The sequence below is a fragment of the Mesocricetus auratus genome, unplaced genomic scaffold, assembly GCF_017639785.1.
Source record: "Mesocricetus auratus isolate SY011 unplaced genomic scaffold, BCM_Maur_2.0 Super-Scaffold_100042, whole genome shotgun sequence".
Classification (NCBI taxonomy): Eukaryota; Metazoa; Chordata; class Mammalia; order Rodentia; family Cricetidae; genus Mesocricetus; species Mesocricetus auratus.
Window position 1 is genome coordinate 2,495,738 of NW_024429219.1, and position 12,182 is coordinate 2,507,919.

Here is a 12,182-nt window from a genome sequence, read left to right on the forward strand (position 1 = left end):
AGGATGGGGTGCTGTCTGGATGACAGTTGATAGGGGTGTTGTCTGGATTGGTGACAGTTGATAGGATGTCCTCTGGGTTGGGATGGGGTGTTGTCTTGGTAGGTGACAGTGGATAGGGGTGTTGTCTGGGTGACAGTTGATAGGGGTGTTGTCTGGATTGGTGACAGTGGATAGGGGTGTCATCTGTGTTGGTGACAGTGGGTAAAGGTGTGTCTGGGTTGGTGACAATGTGTGTGTGTGTGTGTGTGTGTGTGTGTTGAGGGGCTGGCTGTCCTTCCTGGACCCTGTAGCTGTCCACATGGAACTTTGAAACCCAACTCTGGGCTGACTCCACCACCTTTCTGCAGCCTCCTCAGGAGACAAAATCAATGAGTGAATGGAGGGATGGACAGTGACTGAAGGAAAAAATGCAGAGATGGTCAGCAGCTCTCAGGGTCTTTTTCCTCCTGGTCTCCCCAGGGCACCTGCCACCCATGTCTTTCCCGAGAGGCACCTTTAAATCCATCTTTATCGTGTTCTTTAAGAAGTGGCCCTGGCCAGGTTTCAGGTTACCTGTCCCCTGTCCTGCTGTTGGGGCAACTCTGGAGACCCCCCCTGCTCTTAAAATGGGGTCTGTCAAGGGAGACCCTTTCCACTTGCTGTCTCTATAGCCTTGTGAGGCTTTATGCTCAGCCTAAAGGTGACCGGTGCCCTCAGTAAGGAATCCTAGCAATCCAACGGCTCTCTTCATTCCTCGTCTTTGGAAAGGAATTGGGAACTAAGTGGCTTTGAAGGGAATGGAGACTCGGGGGAGTGGCAGACAAAACTGTCTTAAAGACAGCACAAGAGGGCAGAGCCCACGGCACCCTGGGAGCAGACGCCTCCCTTGTCTGCACTGTGGATGCTCAGGAGCTCCTGTCCCTCTGGTTGCTTGCTACGGTTGTGCTTCAATGGCCCCAGAGGTTGCAGGCTGCAATTGTGCTTCAATGACCCCAGAGGTTGCAGGCTGCAATTGTGCTTCAATGGCCCCAGAGGTTGCAGGCTGCAATTGTGCTTCAATGACCCCAGAGGTTGCAGGCTGCAATTGTGCTTCAATGACCCCAGAGGTTGCAGCTGTGACAGTTACCGACTGCTTTTTCACCTGCTGGCTAGTGACTTGGGCCCGGGATGTTTCAGGTCCTTAGTCTTTCCCAATCCCACAGTCCCACAGCAAGTCTCCATGCTGAGGACAAAGGCGGCCGACGCCAAGTAGTCCTCTGGGTTGCTGTTTGTGGGAGATAAGGTTTGGAGGCCTGAGGGGCTGGAAACAAAGGAAGGGAGAGGGCTGTGCAGGTGGACTCACCACTACCTCCGGCGACTGTGTTGTTGGAAAACAGGAAAGAGTAGAAGCCGCCCCCCCCACCCCCACACACACCTTGCAGGGACAGACAAGATGGGGACAGCGGCCTCGTGTCACGTTTTTTCGTTATGGCAGCTTGATTGAGATATAATTCACCTCTCGTGCAATCTGCACATTTAAAAATGCACACCTCATTGGCTTGTGGAACACTCACAGAGTTGTGTAGCTGTCACCACCATCCATTTTAGAACATTCTCATCCCCCTTCCCCTCCACTGCTCCCCGCCTCAGGCTCCACTTATCTACCTTGTCTCTGTGGGCTTGCCGTCCTGGACATCCCTGTCTTCCATCCTGGTAGCTATGATGAATTACATGGCCAGGGTCGTTTGCAAACAGAGGTACCGTGCTGCTCTGGTTGTGATGGGTGGGAGTCCAAGACCAAGACACAGCAGGTCTGCATCTGGCGAGGGCCGTTTGTCCGTTCAGCCCAGGCTCACAGTGTCAAAAAGGCCAAGGCTCCCTCTTGTTTCTTCTTAATTTATTTTTTACATTCCAAGCCCAGTTCCCCCCCTCTCTCCTCTCCTCCTGCCCCCCCCTACTCACCCCCACCCCTTGCCACTGCCCATCCTCCCATCTGCTCCTCGGAGGAAGGGTAAGGCCTTCCCAAGAAGTCTACTAAGTCTGTCCCATCATCTAGTTGAGGCAGGACCAAGGCAGCTCTCTACCCCCAATACCCCTGTGTCTAGGCTGGGCAAGGTATCTCTCCGTATAGAATGGGTTCCACTAAGTCAGTTTGTGCATTAGTGTTAGATCTTGTAAACCAGAAAGGCTCTCTTTTTAAAGACTTAGAAATTGTTTTTATTTATGTGTATTTCTCTGTGTGTGTGTATGTGTGTATGCGTGAGAGAACATGCATATAGGCCAGAAGAGGGCATTAGATCACCTGGAACTGGGATTACAGGTGGTTGTTAGCCACCACTGGTGCTGGGAACCAGACTCATGTCCACTGGGAGATGCACCAACTGTTGAGCCCAGGCCTCTTTTATACACACACCAAGCCCATTCAGGTGGACAGACCCCTGTGACTGAACAGCTCCCCAAAGACCCCACCTCCTCAGTACCACATCAGGGGTTTGAACGTCCAGGAGACACGGCGTTCTGTCACAGCATTCCACATAGATGGATCATACAACATGTGGCTTTTTGTTTACAAATGGTAGCAATTTCTTAGACAAGAAACAAAAGGTTCAAATCAGAAAATAGTTGACATCAGAAAAATGAAACAGGGTCTGAGGTGTTCCAAACAAGCAAGAAGACAGATTTGGGGCTGGAGCAAGAGGAGACTGATGGGGCCTGGATGTATGTGCCAGCTATGGCAGCAGATCCAAAAGATCCTTAAGGCAGGTCTGTGGGACAGTGGTGACCCAGAGAGAGGGGGAGAGAGAGAGAGAAACAGAGACAGACAGACAGACAGACACACACACACAGACAGACAGACACAGAGAGAAAGACTGGGGCAGACAGACATAGTTGGACAGACAAACAGACATACAGGGAGGGAGGAGAGGGTCCCAAGAAACAACTAAAAGACCCTCAAAGACAGTCGAGAAGTGAAAACCAAGAAGGAGAGAGAGGTGGTTCTGGCCATGAAGCTGTGAAGAAAGAGGAAGCAGCTGTGGTTGACCACCTAGGGAGCAGTTGATTCTGCCCTGGGCCCTGTGTCCCCACCTGACACTTACCCCAGAGGTTGGCGGGAGAAAATGTTCAGCTTCACGCCATACTCCTCTAACCACAGTCACAGATACCTCAGCCCCCCCCGCAGAGTGCCAACTGCGCCCCGCCCCTAGAAGGTGTGTCACTCAGAACCTCTGGCTGGAGGGGAGGGCGTGTTGGAGACAAGCCTCACAAAGCCATGCAGACCACGAGTCCATGGTGACGTGGGTGCTTGTGTGACACAGAAGGTACGATGGTTAACATTGCCGACTTGACAGCCTTGAGGATACCCAGGAGGCAAATATCTGGGCTTGTCTCTAAGGGAGTTCCTAGACTGGATTTTTGAGGCCGGGGGACTGAGGGCTGGAGTCTTGTACTTAACACAGGAGAAGGCAAGCGGCTTCCCAAAGCAGCCTCAGTGTGACCACTCGCCTCTAGCTCCTGTCGCAGCATCCCGACCGACCGTCACTCTGTTCCTCAAGCTACTGGCCCAAACAAATCCTTCCTTATGTTGCTTTTGTCAAGCGCTTTGCCTCAGCAAACCAGGAAGCAACTGGTGCAGAGATCCAGCTTTGTACGGCCTGAGGACAGGAGGGCTCTAGATGAATGGTGGGAAGAGTTTGGGACACTTTGCCGCACAGCGCCAACCACCCAGCCTGGCTGCACACTGGGGTCCCAAGGAGCTAGGTGTGAGCGGGCGGGGATGCTTCACGGCTGAGGTGATGACGGATGAGGTGATGACGTGTGAGCAGACACTGCACAACTGATCCTCCCTCAGCCCCTGGGCCCCTGAGCAGGAGCTGCCTCTGTTCATGGCCGCCCCTCCCCTGTCCCAGGACTTGTGATCAGGCCCACAAGACCTCAGCCTGTATCTCCTTCATGGGTTTCCTATCGGGGCAACGGGACTGGGGGCCTCAAAGGCAGTTTAAGATTCTCACAGCAGAAGGCCATGGTCTTGGTGAGGAGCTTGGGGAGTGGAGCCTGGGAGGGATCCAAAATCTTGCTCTGGATACCTGCTCCAGGTCTAGGGTTCTGCCCCCCCCAACTCTGGAATCTTATTTCCACTAGTCTCTGGAATTTCGTCTCTCGCTCAGCTTACAGTCTATACACACAGCTGGGCACTGCTCCTGGCATGGGAAACAAACCCTCTGTTGGCCCATTCCTACTACCAGAAGGCCTGCCTGGGCACACTCTTAGCCAATGTGTAGACTTCCACAAATCCATAGCCAAACCCCCAGGCCCATCCACACAAGACTTATACAGCTGATGTGATTGGATGGGCATCTTGAGATGGGGATCATTTGGGGGACGACTGGGCAGCCAGTATGGTCACGGGGCCCTTAGAAGGAGGCACAGGAGTTGGAGTCCGGAGGGAGCACGGAGATGAGGGTAGGGTGAGCCGCTTTGACGATGGAGGTGGGACTGCACACTGGGGGGGCATCCTGGATGAGTACTGGGGTCTCAGTTCCAAAGGTGTGCTCTCTGCTCCTGACTGTTTCCCGTGTCTGAGATCCAGCTCTGACTTCTGGGTCAGGTGGGCAGCTCAGACACTTCCGTGGTAGTGTAGGGTTTGGGTTCCCTGTGAGGGTAACTGGGATACCGTCACTGGGTGACTACGGAGACTTCTCTTTTTTGAAGCAGGATCTCATTAGGCAGCCGAGGCTGGCCTGAAACTTGGTACGTAGAGCAGGTTGGCCTTCCAAACCTCCCTTTGCCTCCTGAGTGCCAGGACTGAAGGTGTACACCACCTTGAGGACTTTTGCTTAGAGTCCTTGCAGGGAAGAAAGCAGGTTCTAGAAGCATTTGTCATACCCAGGTGCTGCCAGACCCTCTCGCAGAGGGCAGTGCCCCCCCCACGCTCTATTCGTCATATGAAATGCATTCCACTTCCTAACAGCCAGGGAAGGCGGATTGCGGTGACCCCGTTGTGCACACGGTCCTCCGTTCTGTTTTTGACTGCAGAGATGGTTCAAGCAGCAGCGTGCACGGGTTGCCCCTCATGAAAACGACCCTCCCCTGACACCTTTTCCTACGCCCCTTGCCCCATCCCCCTGTGGGCGCCGGGTCCTTGGTCCCCAGGATAGGCAGCCCCAGGTTCCTGTGGTGAGACTGAAGACAGGAACCAAGTAGGAGAGCCACATGTTGACGAGGGTGAGGGAAAGACGCCCTCCCCAACTTCCCCCTGCCACTGTGGTGGGAGAGAGAGCTGACCCTCCTCCCCTTACCAGCTGCGACACTGGGGAAAGTGGACCCTGTCCCTCTCCTGGGCAGTGCAGTAGAACTGACTCTATTGACCGGCCGTGGCCCGGAGAGAATGTGAGCACTGGAGATCTGGTCCTGCCCCTCATCTGCTGTATGGTGGTGTGGGCTGGGGAGAGATTCGTCCCCTCTCCAGCCCCTCGATGCCCGTGGCAGGTTGGAGAGCTGGCCCTGAGGTCGGAAGAGCAGAGCGGGAGAGCTGTCTTTGCTCTGTGTACCAACTACAGCTTGTGAGAGAGTGGCCCCTGCACCTCACCAGAGTAACACAGGTGTGGGGGTGTGGGGGCAGGGGGCGGGGGGTGTGAGGTAAGGGGGGCGTGGGGAGGGCAGTCCCCGAGGGTGTGAAAGCAGGATTGACTCTGCCCCTTGATCATGGCTGCAAGGGGGGAACTAGCTAGGGGCACTGCTGGGGAGCTCACCATGGCGATGAAGATGGGGAGGAGGGTGAGGGTGGAAGGAAGCATGGGAGTGGGGGGGGGGGGGGAGCGCTCGGGCTGGTGGGCTGACCAACCCTGCAACCCTGCAACTACCCAGGCCCAGAACCAGGACTATGAGCTGGCCCATCCCAACATCCAGCCCATCTGTGATCTGCCGGAGCACCTGAAGGGGCCGGACCTACAGACCCAAAAGCAGCCAATCTCCATGGCGTGGGGGCAACAACAGGATCTCCATGAGGAGTGAGGGCCAAGCATTGATAGTGTAGCAGAAACCGGAGACCTGGAACAAGACCGACGACTCTTGTTTGCAACGAACACTTGCCAGTGAAGATACAGACACGGGTAAAAGGGTTTGCTTTTACCCCATAGCGAGAGTTCCTTATTTTCCTTCTTAAGTTTGACTTCATTTTGGGTGGAGGATGCAAGGGCGAAGGGCAGGCGTGAAGGGACAGGGCCTGAATGGGATCGGGATGCGAGACGTGAAAGACAGAAAGAACAAATTTAAAGGGAAGTTAAAAAAAAAAAGAGAGAGAGAGAGTCACATATGTGAGCACCTGCATTTCTACGAGTGAGCATGTGTGCAGACGTGTGCGCATCTACGTACATCAGTCAGAGTGGCACACGCACAAACACGTGCACACACACACACAAACGCATGTGCGCACACACACACATACAAGAATACCCACCCGTATGTATAGATGCACACATGTGTATATATTTGGTGCTGCTACTGGGAAGGCTAGGGCCATCCCTCTCCCCGGATTCTGGCTTTTAAAGCTGTAACACACAGACAGTCCCAGGGTCCAGCTCTGCCCGCTGGGTTGAGACCGCTTGGGTGTATCATCTTCCTCAGCGGCCACGGGTTGTGGCACTGGGTGTGAACTGTCACTGCTGCTGTATTCCGCGATGCCCTTATGCCAGCTGAAGAACCTTTAGGGTCGCAGCCCGAGTGTGCTCACTCAGAGATTTAGAGAGGATGACCTACCTTATGGAAACCTCTGCTGCCCACAGGTTACCATGAAAGCAAGCCTTATCCATCTTCCACTCTCCGCTGGATCCGAGATACATGGATACTGTTTTCACAGTTCATGGTTCATGGAAATTTACATTCAATTTCTTTCAGTGAATAGAACAGTGGCTGTTTCATAACAGGCTATACAGTGCCAGGAAGTGTTTGTATAATTTAAATACTTAAAAACTGTAATTTAAAGGCTTAAACTTAATATTCTGGGCCTCTGGCATCTGACCACTGACTCACAGGTCAGTGGCGGGTTAGCCAGAATCATCGGGAATGGTGTGGTAAGATGGGTCAACAGAAATCCCATCACTTAACGCCCCATGGATGAATGGCTGTACAAATAGGCCTCTCCCTAGGGTCTGTGAGTTAATGTGAGGAGGCAACACCCACTCCAGGCCTGGTGCCAACAATACAAACAAAATCACCTTCTTCATCATCATTCCCTTCTCAAGACAAACCCCTCGCCACTGAGCACAGACATGGACACTCACAGTTACTGGCCTTGAGCTCTGGAGTAACTCGATGAGCTGGTGGTAAGGATATGACTGGGCTGCCCTTGGGCCCCAGGTCACTTAGTTAAGCCTCCTGGTGTTCTCTCATTTGGTGCTGGAGAATATGCACAGCTCATCTCTGGAGCAACTGCCTATGGATGAAGTGTCCCTTTGTCACTTGCCTGGCGTGTGGCCTTGGACCAGTGGCAATGAGTGTAAGCCCCAGTTTCATCATTTGTGGCAAGTGCTCTGTCAAGACTTTTTGCTGGGATAAATGAATGCACTTTTAAGCAGTGCAAACATCTAGTGAAGTGCCCTGTTATCACATTAGCAGCACGGTCACCATGGCCACCATCACCATCCACCACTACCACCCTCATATCCATTACTACCACGACCATCATCACTATCATTATTAAAATAGCCATCTTTATGATATCACCATTGTCATCATCGTCACCATCACCACACTCACTGTCATCATCATCATCACCATCATCACCATCTCACTCTACCCCTTCCTCCTTATTGTTATCAGCATCACCACAACCATCACCACCACCATTGTTATCACCACAATCAACACCGTCAGAATCACCACCACCACCACCACCACCAGCATCCTGGTTACCACAATGCACTGCCTGCCTGAGAAGCTGCTGTGGAGAGATTTAATCCACCGTAAGCATCAGAACTGAAAGGCTCACTGCTTGCCCTGGGAAATAATAGCTAAACTGTCACTTTTGTCATTGCCTGCCTGTGCCCACTTCCTCTCCACAGACACAAAGCTGGAAGCAATAGAGAGGGTGCGTGCTCTGCTCACAGGCACAGAGAGGAGCCAGGGTGCCAAGCTTGTCCCCGAACTGTTTAACTTCACAGGGCAGCTCCAGCAGGCTCCAGCATTAGCGAAGTGGGGTTTTACGGGGGACACTCGTGTTTTGGGGACACACTCTAAAGCAGAGAGTGATCTGGGTGAAATACCTTGAAACACGCTCCCGCAGTAAAAAACAAAGGCTAGGTGGGGAGAGATCCGGTCAGGGCAAGATACTGACAGAGCTGAATCTTCAGCAGTGGGTGCTGGTGTTTCCCAGGCGCGGGGAGCACTGGCTGTGGATTGTGGATAATTGCCTTGCTGATGCTCATCTAAGCAACCCTCCCCTTGCCGGAGCTGAGGGATGAGAGGAACCGGCAAACTCAAGGAGAAATGCAAGGGGGACCGCCCTTCCCCTCCCTGTAGCACCCCATTATCTCCCTTTGTCTCCCAGCTGGTAGCAGGGTTTCAGTGTGAAACGCTCCTGGTACCTCAAAAGGACCAAGATGCTCATTTAGTGTCAGGATGACAGATGCTTCAATTAGCAGACAGGGCCATTTCTCCCCAAAAATAGATAAAGATGAAATTTTTATAAGATCATGCTGTTTGTGTGGATGGTGCCGCACTGTTCGAAGCTGTCGTTACAGTATCCATTAAAAAAAAAAAAAAAAAAAAAAACCTCCCATTTCGGTGGCGGCTAACCATCCTGCTAATCATCTTGCAGCTCGGAACCACAGATCATCAAAGCCCTGCTTCCCCTCACCTAGGAGGCTCTTTCGCGGTTGTTGATGCCATCCATGTCAGCAGCTCTCTCTGACACCCAAGCATCCTTTTCGGGAGAAGCAGGGAGGCAGGTGTGGAAGCTGTCCTTTGGCTGACACTTCCGGAGATAATTTTTTGATATATTACATTTTTCTTTTCTGCCTGGTTCAAAATACCCACTTTGTGTTTTACAGGGTAGGCGGGGGAATCTGGGGAAGCCTGATCTCCCCTTGGCTGATGCAGGATGGTACCTGACTTCAGGAGGATCCCACTCCCTCAGCCACAGTGGAGACTCCACCCTGTGACAAAGGCCAGCTCTCTACAGCTTCATTGCTAACCCCTCCTATGTTATCCATATTAAGGGTCTGCAGTCTCCAAACGAGATGGGAACACGTTGTTTTATAACCAGAAATCACAACAGGTCTTGTTTGGAACGACATAGCTGACATCAATTCCAGAAAGACTACGAGCCCAGATGACAGGGAGCTTCGAAAAAATACAGAGAATCTCGGACAAAATACAGGCCTTTCAGGAGGAGGGGGACAGCCAGGAAGACTGAGGGAAGAAAGAGGGAAGGAGGGAGGGGGAGAGAGAGGAGGAAACAAGGGAGGGAGAGGTAGAGAGAGAGGGAGTGAAGAGAGAGAGACACACACAGAGACAGATGGACATACAGAGACAGAAACACACAGAGAGAGACAGAGACACAAACTCAGAGGCAGAGGGTCACCTTGGAGACATCTAGGGCCTCTTCTTGCATGCTGGGGGAGGGACTGGAGTTTGAGGCCATGCCTGAGGTTCATTCAAGACTGGGGTGGGGCTGTGGGTTCATGCAGTGGGTGAAGGCCGGGCCTATCAGGGGGCAGAGGGCCCATCCCACATTCAGGAAGCCACAGCGCTCCCGTAGGCCTAGGTCTGCAGGGGTGGGTTGGTGGTGTCCCTGGAGAGTGGGAACTCCTCCATGCATTTGGATCCCAAACCTTCATCACCCACATGGTTATTCGTGTGGAAACCACATACATGCACCCAGAACTGGAAACATATATATCACTGAAAGACCTCGAATTTACCGCAACATCACGAGCCTTAAATTCTGGAAGCTTCCCTCTAGAGGGATTTTTGTCTTTGATTTGGGCTGCTTTACAGTCCCCCCCACACACCCGTTTCTGATGTAACCAGAGGGACATCACCCACTTGGGAACATCATCATGAGACGTTTGGCTTGTCCCTGCCTGCACAAGACCAGTCTTCTGGGAGGGCGGGGTTTCTTTTGTTCTTCACCTGGTGCCCCCCCCCCCAGGAACTTTCTAGGCTCCCGCGTGCACTCCCCCAATCCTGTTTGCAGAGCCCATGCCCAAGCTTAAACCGGACCTAAGCTGAGCCCCCTAAGCTGAGCATCACCTTGAATTTCTCCCCCTGCGCTGTCTATACCTCAAGAGTGCTGGGATTACAGGTGTGCCCCTCCCTTCCCGTGCCCAGTTTCAGGAGCTCGTTTCTCACGAATTAGCAGGGAACAAAGGTGGGGAGAACACCTTTTATCTGGTCAAGTTTTGAAATCGATGGCTTGTTTTAAGCTGTTTCCCCTCCCTCCGCGCCAAGGTTCCGCCTCCCTCTCCTTGTGCATCTGTGGAGTCCTGACACTGAAGGTGACGCTCTTAGACAAAAGGTTTTTTAATAAAGGAGATTCATCACCCCGCGCTTCTGTTCCAACTGTCAGGCCCCTGTGTGCAGCGGAGGGGGTGGTGCTGGGCTCGCTTGCAAAGCGCTTTCGCAGGAGATGCAAAGAGATAATTAGAGCTCGGAGGAGACAATAGACGGAGACACCAACAGGAAGGAGGCAAGAGGGTGAAGGCTGGGAGTGGAGAGGGCTGGCCCCAATGTCACCAGGCCTGAATGGGAGACAAAAGCTGAGGGCCCTCACCTGTCTGCCGCTGCACCTGCTGCTCTGAGAGGATCGGGTGGGAGGAGCTGACGGGGGTCTCTCCCCTGCACCCACATTCCTAGAGAGCAGCTGGCTCAGTCTCTGTGTGGCCTCCACTCAAAGACACTCATAGAAGTAGAAGAAGGAAAAGGAGAAAGCTCAGGTCCCCACAGAAGCCTAGCGAGTCGCCCCAGTGCTCACAATTGTCTCGTGGCAGGAGGGAGCGGTGATAAGGGGATGGCCATGCCTCCAGGGCCTTTAAATCTACCTAGAAGATTTCTTCCTTTTCTTTATTTTCTACATCCAAGGTGTGGATAGCCAGGTGTCGATAGGACGAAGACTGGAAAGATATGTTGAGATAAGTCCCGCCAAGCAGTGGGGCCAGAGTGCCTTCGCTTTTAAGCCCCAACCATCCTGAATCCAGGTGGGCAGCTGAGTTTGTACGGAGGACAAGATGTTTGTGCTGGTGACAAGAGCTCAGGGCAAGCCACAGAACTCTGTCCTACTCCCATGGGACCAGGGGAAGGTTCCTGGAACAACCCAGTGGAAGACAGAGGACAAGGAGCCAGACTGAGGGCAGCAGGGTTTATGGATGTTTGAGCTCACATAACCCAGGCCCTGAGTCGTCTTTAAGCTGATGCTATGCTCAAATGTCACTCCTCATGCCTGTCCTCCACATGCATGGAAGACATTGGGGACACTTTCTCCGTCCTTTGGCGTTTCTTTCTAAGGCAGCACATGATGGGGGAAGTCCTGTGTATATGCCAATAAAATACTGTTGGCCAATAGGGAAGCAAGATAGGTGGGACTAGGAGTCGAGGAGAACTCTGGGAAGGAGAAACACAGGAAGTCAAGATGTAACCGCCACAGGGGTAAGAAACCCAGAAACTTTTCTCCAGTAAGAGAACTACTTATATTGGCAGTTATGGGGTAAATACTTAAGTCAGAGATAGCCAGTAAGAAACAAGCAAGGCCAACAGCTTCATAATTAATACAGCATCTTGTGTGTTATTTGGGGACTACAACGCGGCAGAGCCCAGGCGACTGGCGGGGGGGGACCTAAGCGGCTGACAAGGAAAAGGCATCACTCTACAAGCACAGTTCATCCTGGCTCAATAAAACTTCCAGTATCATCATCAACTTGAATTTGGAAAGGCGGAGACAAGCCCAGCAGGAAGAGCCGCGAGTCTGGAGTCAGAACCCACGCATGATTTCTGAGAGACTTCCGGGGGGGGGGGGCTCCTGAAGTCTTGGAGCTCCTAGAAAGCAGGGTCACCACCTCCTCAGATGGCAGCACGGGTGGACGATAGGCAAATGCATGAGGCTGGATGATCTGCGAAGGCCCGAGCAGGTGGGTCTGGGCTCTTTCTCCTGGGAGCACACTGCCCTCTATCTCTAGAGAAATAATGTTTGGAGAGGGTCAAGGCCTTGCCCCAGTGCCATGAGGACCAGA

At 52.8% G+C, this 12,182-nt stretch overlaps 1 long non-coding RNA gene across 1 annotated transcript; it reads left to right on the forward strand.

Moving 5' to 3' along the window:
• The first annotated feature begins 5,449 nt into the window (after nt 1-5,449).
• On the forward strand, nt 5,450-9,441 carry LOC110342682. The gene is made up of 3 exons (XR_002384826.2): nt 5,450-5,558; nt 5,824-6,068; nt 9,006-9,441. It is a non-coding gene; the product is annotated as an uncharacterized LOC110342682 (long non-coding RNA).
• Nucleotides 9,442-12,182: the final 2,741 nt, after the last annotated feature.